The sequence below is a fragment of the Dreissena polymorpha genome, chromosome 1 (genome assembly GCF_020536995.1).
Source record: "Dreissena polymorpha isolate Duluth1 chromosome 1, UMN_Dpol_1.0, whole genome shotgun sequence".
In the NCBI taxonomy this organism is placed as follows: domain Eukaryota; kingdom Metazoa; phylum Mollusca; class Bivalvia; order Myida; family Dreissenidae; genus Dreissena; species Dreissena polymorpha.
This window is the reverse complement of record NC_068355.1, coordinates 35,022,370-35,035,174: the sequence shown is the minus strand read 5'-3', so window position 1 is coordinate 35,035,174 and position 12,805 is coordinate 35,022,370. Positions and strand designations below refer to the sequence as shown.

General features: G+C 34.7%; 1 protein-coding gene across 1 annotated transcript in view; it reads right to left on the bottom strand.

The window, feature by feature from the left end:
• Positions 1 to 7,745: 7,745 nt before the first annotated feature.
• Positions 7,746 to 12,805, bottom strand: part of LOC127876698 (uncharacterized) — a 238,369-nt gene continuing 233,309 nt past the window's right edge. The window contains exons 11-14 of the mRNA XM_052422124.1: positions 12,258 to 12,325; positions 11,795 to 11,907; positions 10,936 to 11,039; positions 7,746 to 10,062 (exon numbers count right to left, since the gene is read on the bottom strand). The gene's annotated coding sequence lies outside the window, so the exon portion shown is untranslated. The remainder of the gene's footprint in view (positions 10,063 to 10,935; positions 11,040 to 11,794; positions 11,908 to 12,257; positions 12,326 to 12,805) is intronic.

Here is a 12,805-nt window from a genome sequence, read left to right as displayed (position 1 = left end):
CGCCTCAGTCCGCATATTAATCCATCTAGACTAGATTTTCGTTGAGTAGAGAATTATTATAAAAATAAATTCCATTAAAGTTGAAAGTGTCTTCCCTGATTAGCCTGTGCGGACAGAGTACGCAAATATATTAATCCTCGTTTTCACAGGGCGAGGCTCACATACATTCATCATAATCATACAAGTAAGTGTTACTTTAATGGAACTGTAAATAGGGCAAGTGTACATGACCTGTCGCACCTTTATATATACATCTTTTATGGTTTCAGCTGTTTAGTATGAATGACTTAAATTAGTTCATTCCAAATGGCATAGTACATGTATGGTGAATCATCCAAACGTGAACAGTTATCAAGCCGTTTCGCAGAAGAAAATAACGCGCATATTTCAAACAAGTGTATCCGTTTCAAACTGAGAAAGTTATGATGATGGTGATGATGATGATGATGATGATGATGGTGGTGGTGGTGATGATGATGCTGATGATGATGCTGCTGCTGCTGCTGCTGCTGCTGCTGATGATGATGATGATGATTATGATGACGATGATTATTATAATCATGGTATTCATAGTGCTGCTGATGATTATAATGATAATGAGCATCATAAAGAGTTCTATTTTGGCGATAATAACGCTGTTGTTTAAAATGTATGTTTTTTCCTCAACGATAATTACGTTACGCCATCCTTAAATGAAACCATTTTACGTACTCACCATCAAGGATGTCTTCGGTCGCTCCGTGCCCAGTAACGTAACATTCGGCATCAACGTAAGCATCATAAACGGTCGACACTGACGTCACATGCGCAACGCCGCTGACCGGAAGTAGCGGCGATGGAAAGGCACACCGGGCGGTTGTAGTTGGAAAGGAAGGCCGGATGTTCCAGTCGCAGTACCGCGATGTCGTTCGCCGGGTAGGGTTCGCCTATGTATCCAGTCTCTTTAAACAATATAGATATGAGTGATAGTAGTAACGCGTGTACGGATGTAGTTTTATCAAAAGGCATTTACATAATGACTCTTATAAATGAAAGTTAAATAATAACCATTTAGTTAAGCGCTTAGTTATAAAGCCCTTTTAGCTGTATTTATAAGACAGCTTTTTTGGTGATGTAGCGCTACAATACTTTATTGTATGTTTTGGTGACCCGAATCGTCTGCATCCAGTCATCGGAAGTGAACACAGATTCGACGCTGAGGACTACCGAGTATTCTTTATCCGAAGGCAGCCTTTTTATTATACAATAAATAAGCGACTTACATTGCAAAATGTATCATTCACATTGTGTTTATATATTATACGTAATTTTTTTAATTACTTAACAACTCAATTTTGTGCAGGCGTTTAATGATTAATTAATCAGGAAAATCTTCAACAAAAGCACACATTATTTTAAACTTTAATCGACGCTTTTGATGTTTTTACTTATTTAAAGGACATGGATATAATAAATACATTAATTTAATATAAATAAATCATTGCACAGTTAATGTATGATTGTCGTTTTCAATTTACTTGACTGTCATGAAATGTGAAGCGGATGCGTTATATCACGTTATAATCAAAATGGCGACCTTCATGCCGAGACATGTTTTTTTCGCCGTTTATACCCTTTATTTCGTTTGTTTATTTTTTTTAAATGACGCTCACTTTCCAGCCATATCAGTAAAGATGTGTGTGTTTTGCATATCTACACTTCATGGGCATAGCATATTTTATGTTCCAATTTAATCTACTGAGACATTTCCAGACCGAGCTTATAACATTTCATGCGGAATAAAACTAATTGATATATAATCAGGTTGATTTTTGTTTACGCGTTTGCGTTTTGTGATAATTCTGGGCAAAGTATGGGATGAATTCCTCAATCGTTTTAAACCACAAATGTTTGTAGTGATTTTTCAAAAGCAGTCACATCCGCTGTATTCATTCGTTTATGTTTAATGTATTGTATGCATTTCCTCTACTTGTAAATAAGCAACCCGTTTGTAATAACGGGGCTTAATGCGCGTGTGTAAATTGATGTCCATATTAGCCGCCCACACAGTAGGACGGAACTTTTCACTGAGTCTTGATTTTGGTTTAGAAGAGACTTCCTTTATATCGAACAATTCCATATTAAAGGAGAGTGTCGTCCCTGATTAGCCTGTAATCCCCTTTTTGCAATAGTGAGGATCATATGAATATGTCATTTGCATTAAATAAATGAATATCGCACTCATATATATACTCATTATGATACTGGAGTTTCATTTCTCATATATATCTAATGGATGTTGCATTATATTGAGAACTTACGTCTCATAGATTTAAAGCCATACAACATATTTTATTACTTTATTACTTGATATATTCCATTTCAGGTTTCAAAATTAATAAGCAATCCGGCATTCTGCATTCAAAAGATATATGACTGATACAGGGATTCTAGATGAACAAATATGACAATCAAGAAACGCTTGAATAATAATATATAATATGCAAGATTATATAGTGAAGTGGTGCGTTTTAAAATGCACTTCTACAGCAGCTAGACGATTTACATTATCACATTTAGCAGAAATTTTGCACTGCTTTTTAAGCTTTAGAAAATTTGTGAACGGCATCATTAATATTACAGAATGCATCATTAACAAATTGAATTGGAAAGTAACAGTCATGATTTGACATTTGGATTGACATTACAGTTTGAGTTTATGAAATTGACTCATGGAAAAATGCTTAGATTTAAAATCACCAGATTTAAATTATTACAAACACTGACAAATGACAAATTCAGTAACAAGTCATGTACATAACTCTTCAATGCGTTAAAATAACGGACACATAACATTTTAAAGGAGCTTTAACTGTTTAGTAATGAATCAAACAAGCCTTCTCATTACGTTAAACAATTGTTAACAAATAGTAAATATGTTATATATTATGAAACATTGTAAAGTATCAAATTAATTTACTAGCGCACTAGTAATAATTGTGTGATGTTTTCCCTCGTTAGCATATATACATTTCCTAAAAAACAAACACTATTAAAAATGCCTCAAAAGAAAAGTTCTTATATATGCTTGCGCTATCAATAAATAATACGATATTAATAAACAAGATGAACGATTTAGTAATATCACAACTGGTTATTTACCTGATAATTATTTTTTATAAGACATTTGTCATTGACAGAGATATGAATAATTCAGCGCTTCATTATTCTTTTCGGAACACCACAAGAAGCGGGGGTGTATCGGCCGGCTAAGACTGGCATTCCGCCCAGACGCCCAGAGTGATAGACAAACAGTTTCCTTTCGTCGTAATTACGCCAGCAGAGAAGCCGAGTATATTATTTAAAACAACAACAAAGAGCCGAGCTCTTGGAAAATGGGGCTTAAAGAAGACGTATAAAGTGTCGTCCAATATTAGCATGTGAAGTCCGCACACGCTAATCAGAAAGGACTCTCCGATTTTATTCTAATGTTCGTTTAAATGAAGTCTCCTTTTAGCGGTAATCAAGATTAGACGGAGTGTCGTCCCAAATAGACAAGGTTAAATGGGATGACATTTTATGCACATTCATTGAATTGCGTGTTAAATTATGCAATAGCGAACATCTTCAGTGCCTTCAGCGCTTTGATTATACTAGTCATTATCCCCAGTATCCAAATTTGACTTTGGGTTTGATTTATTAGGATTATCTGCTATCTTCCTCATCTCGAACTAATACTAATCATAATTATAAATTATAATTAAACATTCCTTTAGAAATAACGTGTTAAAACAACAGTTTACTAAGCTCGCAAACAAGGGTCCCTAAGTTTTAGTTATTTGTATACTATTGATTCTCCCCAGTATCCGAATTTGACTTTAGATCTGCTTTATTTGGAATACCTTCTATCTTCCTCGCCTTGAACTAATAATAATTATCAGTGCTAATTATAATATAATTTTTTAACAATTCCTTTGGATATACCGTGTGAAAACAACAGTTTACAAAGCTCGCAAAACAGGGTCCCTAATTGCTACTCAATACCTTTCCGTCATTTAAGCGTAAGAATAGACTATATATATATATATATAGTGCTCCCATTTAATAATAATAAGGATTAAGGCGATTAGCACTCCTCGTTTAACATCCAACAACCTGTAATTAGCGGTAGATATTCAATCACCCGTATAAATAACAGCTCATACAAATCTAAACACTGCGCGTGCGGCGACCCTGCACACAAAAACTAGTTATAAAACTGTTCTATCGCATATAATCATTCTAAGTGATTCCGGACATCAAATTAACAAGAAAAGGTGATATCATAAGGCGTAGCACTATCTAATCAGCTTCTTAACCGCAAATGTATTGAGACCTTCATATACAAAATGAAACGTGCACTGAAGAACATTAACAAGAACGAGAATTAAGCGGTCAACATTCCTCGTGGAAGATCTATCAATAGACTCAGAGCCGAGCTTCCCGTATTGTAATGCTACGTTCATGCCTAACGACGGTCCGCTAGCTCCAATCTGTCCTCAGTGAGTAACGTTATAACAGTAAGGCTAGCGTGTGTCATGTTATTGCGTTGTATGCTGGAGTAAGAAAGGTACTCGATTAAATAAATTCATAAAACGGATTCTTATTGACCTCGCACAAAGTGATACAGCTTAACATGTTTAATGGGGGTCAATGGGCTAACTAAAAAGCCATACAACTAATTATCTTATGGACAATATATTATAGATATCTTGAATTAACAACAACAGTATTTATGTGCATAGAAAGGTTTGGAAGACGAAAACATTCTCTCTATATTGTCGCAAATGCGACTGGCTAAACCATCGACTAATTATAATGTATATTTGTGACAATATGCTGTTTTACAGCATTTAATTGTTAAAATGTTAGTGCAACTTTTAAGATGTTGTGTTTAGCGCATTTTTCTCATTAGTGTATTTTAAGTTTAAAATTCAACAACTGCAATGCGTTATCTGTAACTTTATATTTTACTTCCTTTTATGTAACCCTCCCCCATCTCCCTCCCCTTACATTGAATTATGTCTCCGCGCCCGGTGTACCACTCGCAACCTACTCGCCCCTATTTCCATCGCTAACTTTTCTAACACTCAATTACGTCACCGCGTCTGGTTTCTTACTCGCCCACTACTCGCCTCATATCCCTCCCTTACAAATAAGTTTGTCCACGCGTCTTGCGTCCTACATGCCCAAACAACTTGGAGCAGGGGGACACAAGTCTCTCCGCGCTATCATCGCGCTGGTCAAACGCACTACTTTTAGAATGTTTCAAATGATTTATCCCAGTTTTCCACGTCGAGCCGATGCAGCCTGGAGCCGGCGATTTGCAGTGCGACAACGAGGTATGCTGGGTGTGAGTACCAGACTTTCGGCCATATCCAGGATGAAGCGCCGTCTGCTGCGCGTCCGGGAACGAGGTTCTTTAGAGTGGTTCCGGAGGGACCACAGAACAAGAGCCACCGAAACCAGAAGCGCCACACTTCCATGTGTGCCTGCCATGCACAAATGAACTTGAACAGTTCACGGTCTTAACTTAAAACGCATGGGCCAACATTGATAAAAGAACTAAATCGAAGACTCAATACTTTGTCCCTGCTTAATGGGACTCGTTCACAGACAAATGAGGCAGCAAATAAAATGTGGTATATTAATAAAGATAGTATTCAATATAGTTAAACAAACAAAACAAAACTTTTGACAATTTGTTTCTAGATAGGTAGATCAATAGCGTTTGTATCGTTTTTGTCAATAAATTGGAAAACATACAAACATGTGTTATCAATTAAAAGGGAAAGTGTTAAACTTACTTAGTGGATGGGATAAAGATATGTGCACCCAAACGAAATACGTAAGTGAAATACTGTTTTTCTATTTTTGCTTTTTTTTCTAGTCTTTAACTGGAGCTTTTAGAATAAATGTTTGCATTTAGCAATATAAAGCTTTTAATGACAAACTTCAATACATGTAAAAATATGTGAAACTGTCCCCTTAAGATATTGTAACATAATGCTCGCTTATGTTTCCTTAGAAAAATTCCAAAATTATTGGTTTTAACTATAAATACCAAACAATACATAACAAAGAGTGGTACGAATGATGAGCAGATAAAAGTGCTAGATGATAGCCGGTAACATGTAAATCACATGGCCAACAATTCGTGTTATTATTCAACAAACTGCAGGAAGCCCATGTTTGACATTTCTATCACTAAGGCTCGAATGGCCATTGTCGGTTTGGGTACTAGTTACATGTACCCCAGGTACTCTTAAGTATTTTTACATGTACCCCGGTTAAGGTAAACATACTTAAACGTACCCGGTTGATATTCGAGTTGTATTCCCGCCCAAAATGCAATGTCGTAAAACGCGCTACCGATTGATTTAAAACGATATTGTTTATCTTAAACAAACAAAAAACTACATCAACATGCTTTTTGATTATGAGTTCAGATAATATAAAGGCCTTTACACAGAAAATTGACATGAAAGTGAACATACTTATTTTTTTTTAAAGCCGACAACGACCGATTTAGTGTTAAATCATCGGGTACGTTTTAGTATATTTACCGTACCCGGTTTACATGTAAGTATACTTAAAGTCTCTATAACGCTCAAAATCAAAGAAAGTTTCATAAAGTGTTTCGTAAAATGAAGTAAACACCTATACAATCAGCGTTCCTTATAGCAATAGCCACAATGTCAACGCTAGATGTGGTATGATTAAATAGATTTTTGTAGATACAAAATATTAGTTTTTATTTATTTGTGGCCACAATAAATTCCATGCTAATTTCCTGCGAATATATCTATTCATACGACACACGAACACTATAATGGTACCATAATAAAACCATAATAAAAACGAGCATTTTGTATCCACACACATCTATTTTACTAGACTACACCTGGCGTTGAAATTTCGGCAATTGTCATAAGGAACAATGGTTTTTAATTGTTTAACTTTATTTAACGAAATATTGTACGAAGTGGCCGTTGATTTTGAGTAGTAATGTTACTTTAAAAGTACCCGGGGTACATGTAAGTAGTACCCAAGACGACAATGACCAATTGCACATCACTTAGTGTGACATTGATCTGTTCGCAAGGGGCACAGGATTAATGCATGACATGCCATCACCAAAGACTTATCAATGTATATTGGTAAGTCTTTGCCATCACCAGATGTTGAACAGTTAGTGCGAGTTACTTTGAAAGTTCATGAGGAATAATTAAGTTGCACACTGGACACGCTAAATATTGCTCATTTGACAAGCAACTTTTGGGCTGGGGACAAGGGTCGTCATATACACATCTCCGCATGATAAATATATCTGACATGGTAATAAAAAAATGCACAATGATAATGAAGTGATAGCTTTGCTTGAATTTGAACTCTTGAGTGTGACTTTCAAATTTGAGAAGAGAACAAGCCAAACTCTGTCTCGTGATGGTAAACATTGGTGGAAGCTAACACTTAAATCGCAGGCAGAATGATAAGGAAACAATGGGTTTTAGCTCGTTTATTACAACAAACGACAAGCCTGCATATCCCATCGTTATTTTGTTTCTAAAGTCAAAAGGTGGTATAGTGCATGAAGACCTATCACCATGTGCATTATGTGATTTCTCTGTATGGAACAGTTCTTCAAATTGTTAAGGGTCATCATGGTCGACAAGTGATATGGCCGACTAACGGAGGGACGGATAGACAAAAAAAAAACATACAAATTATCGCAAAATGTTTATTGTGTGTTCTATATATCAATATGGTATACATAAAGCATGTCAAACAATTTTAAAACACAAAGTAATTTTCAGCTGTTTAACAACAAAACAAATATGTTTCATGCATTCAATAAAAGCTTAACATAAACAGCCACACCTTAGCCACTGGCCCCTGTGAAGGCGCTCCACTGATATCTTATGTGGAAGGTTCAACGTGTAACAAACTGTGATAAAACTAGAACAATTTTACTATTCATTATAAACTATAAATCAACTATAATACAAGTACACGTATAATATCATCGTTGAAATATAAATATGTCATAAAGATTAATTTTAGGCAGAACATTCACTTCTAACAATTACATAATTTTACGCACTGAATAATCATCCAAATTTAATAGATTTTAATAAATGTCAATGTTGATGCATTTTGCCTATATTTTTAATTGGTTTATTCCACAAAATCCTTGTAGACTTTTACTTTACTTGAAATTCTGTATGTGTTTACTTTGTTATGTTCAGTTGTGTACACAGATATCATCTATCAAAGGACACGTATTTCTTTAGCAAATAATATTGCTCTCATATATTACCAATAGAGACAATTGTATTCTTGACAGCTGTTAACATATGACATTGATTTACCGGTACCTTTATTTGTAAGTGACAGATTTCAAATATCGAGGTATGAATTTTTCTTAAGATAATAAAAACTAAAAGTAAACACATTTTAAGTTGTTATCAAATTTATTTTTAGCGAATCGAATATAACAAGGTGTTTCTATATCACTATGTATATTTGTCTCTTCGAAATATGTTATGCTGCATTATTGAAACTCTTTAATACAAACATAAGCAATCACACAATTAATGTATTTTAATAGTAATGGTTTGTACAAATGAATGAACAAAGTGACTTTTTCTAATAAACATGACGAAAATAAATGAAAAATTTACATCAAAGATACAATTGTTTGCAGGTGATCTATATATAGATGGCATAATATACCCACATACAGTGATCAAGAAATTTAGGTTAAGTTACTCACTGATTCAAGATGATACAATCTGGTGCTCTAAATGTGTATACAAAAATATAAAGCATAATAAGTTATATTATCCAAAAACGAATGTGAACACTTATGAGTATGCAAGCATATGATCTATGAACACAAATTAACAATAATAACGTTTGCAACGATTCATAAGACTAATTTATTAACTCTTTGTTTAATTTCTCATTTTCATTTAAAGGATCTAAAATAACGCAAGGGTCATCTTCTACTTCAGTAACAAACCATATCCATTCAATTCAACAAAGTAATGGTAGTAAATACAGAATTGACAATTTTGCCAACAATTTGTAAATATTCTCTTGAAAAAGTACGACAATAAGCAAGATTCTCGATAAAAAAGCGACCTGATAGAGTTAACTGTTGAGTATTGTATTCAGAAAATTAATAGACCGATCAAAACTGAAGCGTTAAAAATTCAACCTTTCTGAACAATTCTTTTAAAAAGCACATTTTTATTACTTGTAAAAGCTTATAAACCTGAAACTGCCTTATTACATGCAATTAATGCCTTTTCCCCAATTTTGCTCAAGTGACCTGCATCATTTGAACAGATTTGACAATCTCAAAATCATTTACAAAAAATCTAGGGTATTTTTTCCCATGCATTTATCATAATCAGTATCAAAATCTGTAGTGAAAGTTTCATAATACAGATGAAGTAATATGTGTGCTTATAATACAACTTTACATACTATATTTAACCAAAGCCTTTAACATTAAATGACTGACAGCATCATAGTTCTCATGATACATGTAATAATGTTTTTCTTTGAACACATCTTGGCTGGTCACATAACACACCTTGACTGGTCACATAACACACCTTGACTGGTCACATAAGACACCTTGACTGGCCACATAACACACCTTGACTGGTCACATAACACACCATGACTGGTCAAATAACACACCTTGACTGGTCACATAACACACCTTGACTGGTCAAATAAAAAACGTGGCTGGCCACATGACTTTCTGGCTTTCCACTGAAATTGTTGTAATTTGTCATTCTGCCATTTCAATCTGAACAAGGTAATTCATTGTCCACCCGCCACACAATTCAAAGAAGAGACTTGTTAGAGTTAGTGCTTAACAGACCACGAAGAACGAAGAGACTAGCATAATAAAACAGTATCTGTATCTGAGCTTCTTAGGGTTGACCTGGGTCAATATGGTAACAGCTGCTACAACAGGCTGTGTTTGGGGTTGGGGATTTGGTGTTTGATTGTGTCAATTGGCATCTGAAAATAGAAAGACTTGTGACTGTAAATGTCATTATTACATTATATGTTTGATACTGATTAAAACAAACAAGAACACGCACATACTCCCATTGAGTGTTACACCAATCTGATTTGAATCCATAAAAGAAATGCTAGTCCTGAGACTATTGATAAAATAATAATTAATATTCATAAATTATGGTAAAGGATACTCGCTTTCTTACCAAATACTTTGGGATATTTGATAAAATGCTTTTTTGCAATTAGAAAAATAGTACCAAACTATTATGGCGAGGGCCTTCTGGCTGATTGCCACAAAACATGCATTTAGCAAGAGTTATTTCTGAGAAAACTCAAATGATTTGTGTGAAGTAGGTAAAATGGTTTGCCTACATGCACCCACATTTTACTTTTATTTTAAAACTCTACTTATGTCAATGAAAAATGAACCAAAAAAGTTTCATCACACAAGAAGCAATTATTTTCGATATTAGACTAGATACACACATCTGACAGTTTGATGGATGTATGGACAGAAAAGGGTGAATCTACATGCACCCACACATCTCTGAACTTGGGGGCATGCAAAAAAGCATGCACATTACTAAAAAAACTCACCAAAGGATCGCTCTGCAGGATGTTTATAAAGCATGCACATTGCTTAACAACTGACCAAAGGATCGCTCTCAAGATGTTTATAAAGCATGCACATTACTTAACAACTCACAAAAGGATCGCTCTGCAAGATGTTTATAAAGCATGCACATTACTTAACAACTCACAAAAGGATCGCTCTGCAAGATGTTTATAAAGCATGCACATTACTTAACAACGCACCAAAGGATCGCTCTCAAGATGTTTATAAAGCATGCACATTACTTAACAACGCACCAAAGGATCGCTCTGCAAGATGTTCTTAGACTGATGGTCCTGCACCATGGAGCTGTGACAGCAAATGCTTCCAGACCAAACTCAACGCTCTGCTATCCAGATTTCTGGAAATAAGCATTTCATGTGTAAAACACGACAACAATTTTTAAGATTTTACAAGCATTTTATAAAAATTGTCAAGGATCAAAATGCGGGTTCAACCCTGGCAACACACTTGATAGTCTCTCAAGAAACGCAATGAACTTTCAAAAAACAAGCATAAGTTAAAATATATGACTTAAGCCTAATTGTGGCAACAACGTTCCAGAATTCGATAGCTAGTCCTATTGTTTAAGATGTTCAATGCAATCAAGCTTAATAAATAGAAATCTAACGTTGTGTTATTGGGTGCGTGACCAATCTTTATTTCACAAGTGGTGAAGGTTAACAATATAATTGAATGAGTTTCGAGGTCACAAGTTCATTTTTTTTCTCTAATAAACAAGCAACATAAATGTAAGTTTAACTGTGCAATCAATTTTATATGCGGGGTTTATAAAGAATTCAATGTATTTTTACAAACATTATTTAAACAGCAGTACAGGATTTTGTGTAATATCCCAAAATAAGTATTATATACAGTTCCGAAAGTAAAAACAGAATGTATTCTTGTTTTTTTTTTAAATTGGGATTACATTTTAAGCATGTTGTAATACAATAAAATACGTAATGCAATATATGGGTTAAATTAGAAGTTATTATATGTTTGTTTATTTAAATATCTTGCCACTTATAAATGGGATTTAATTATGTCATTTGGGTCAGTAAAACTGCTAATAAAATGGTGAACATGCTCTGTAAAAATCTTAAACTTTCTTACTGCCATGACCACCCAGGCCAATGTGACCTCCAACCTGACCACCAGGTGAGTGCTGGGGTAAGGACAAGGTCATAGTGGAGGATTTCATTGCTAGGCACCCTAGGATGCTCAACCTGGATAGAGAAAGAGTGGCAGAGTGATTAAAATCAAACAATAAATCACAGCAAAGTCAAATATATCAATATATGCTTACATTGTAACTATGTTTTGAAGCAAATGCTTTAGATAAAATAAATTATTAAGATAAGATTAAGTCATATTTAAGTGTGTGCATTAATACGTGTATTGGCTGTCATGCCAATGCATCCGTATTGTTCATTTAAGTGCATTATAATTACGATCTTACACATGAATCAACAATTATGCTCTATAACTCCTTAGGTTTTATTAAAACCATTCATAGTGTGTCAAAGTTGCAACAAACTGCTATGACTAGGTAGCTCAAACATAGCAGACAGCGTACTAGACTGCAGCTGATTCTATTTTTGCTGCTGTGTCCACGTGGGTTGGTTGCTAGGATATTGCCAGACACTGAAAACGTACAACTGAAAGACATACATACTGGGGAATTTGTCATAATGCAGCATAATATTTCACGAAGGTTCCTTTATGAACATGATTGATTGCATGTGATACAAATTACTATGCTTTCTTTGCTTTTTAGACACAACTATTTTAACAACTTTGCGCAACTGTTGGTACTATGTTAGTTATAACTAGGGATGGCAAAATTATTCGAATAATCGAATATTCGATTGAATGGTCAGCATTCGAATAATCAAAATGATATTCGCATATTCGCATTTTTTTCCAAACATAATTTCACCAATATTTAAAGACCTGCGAACCGCTTTCTAAAAAGCAACCGAAATCACTTGGGAGTAACATGTTTGACGTGACGTTCTTCGAATCAAACTGATAACGCGGCTCGTCTCAGTGTTGATTGCGCAATGCAATATACACGTTCTAAGAAAGGCCCCGACTGTTGTTTGCCAATGGGGTTCCAATTAA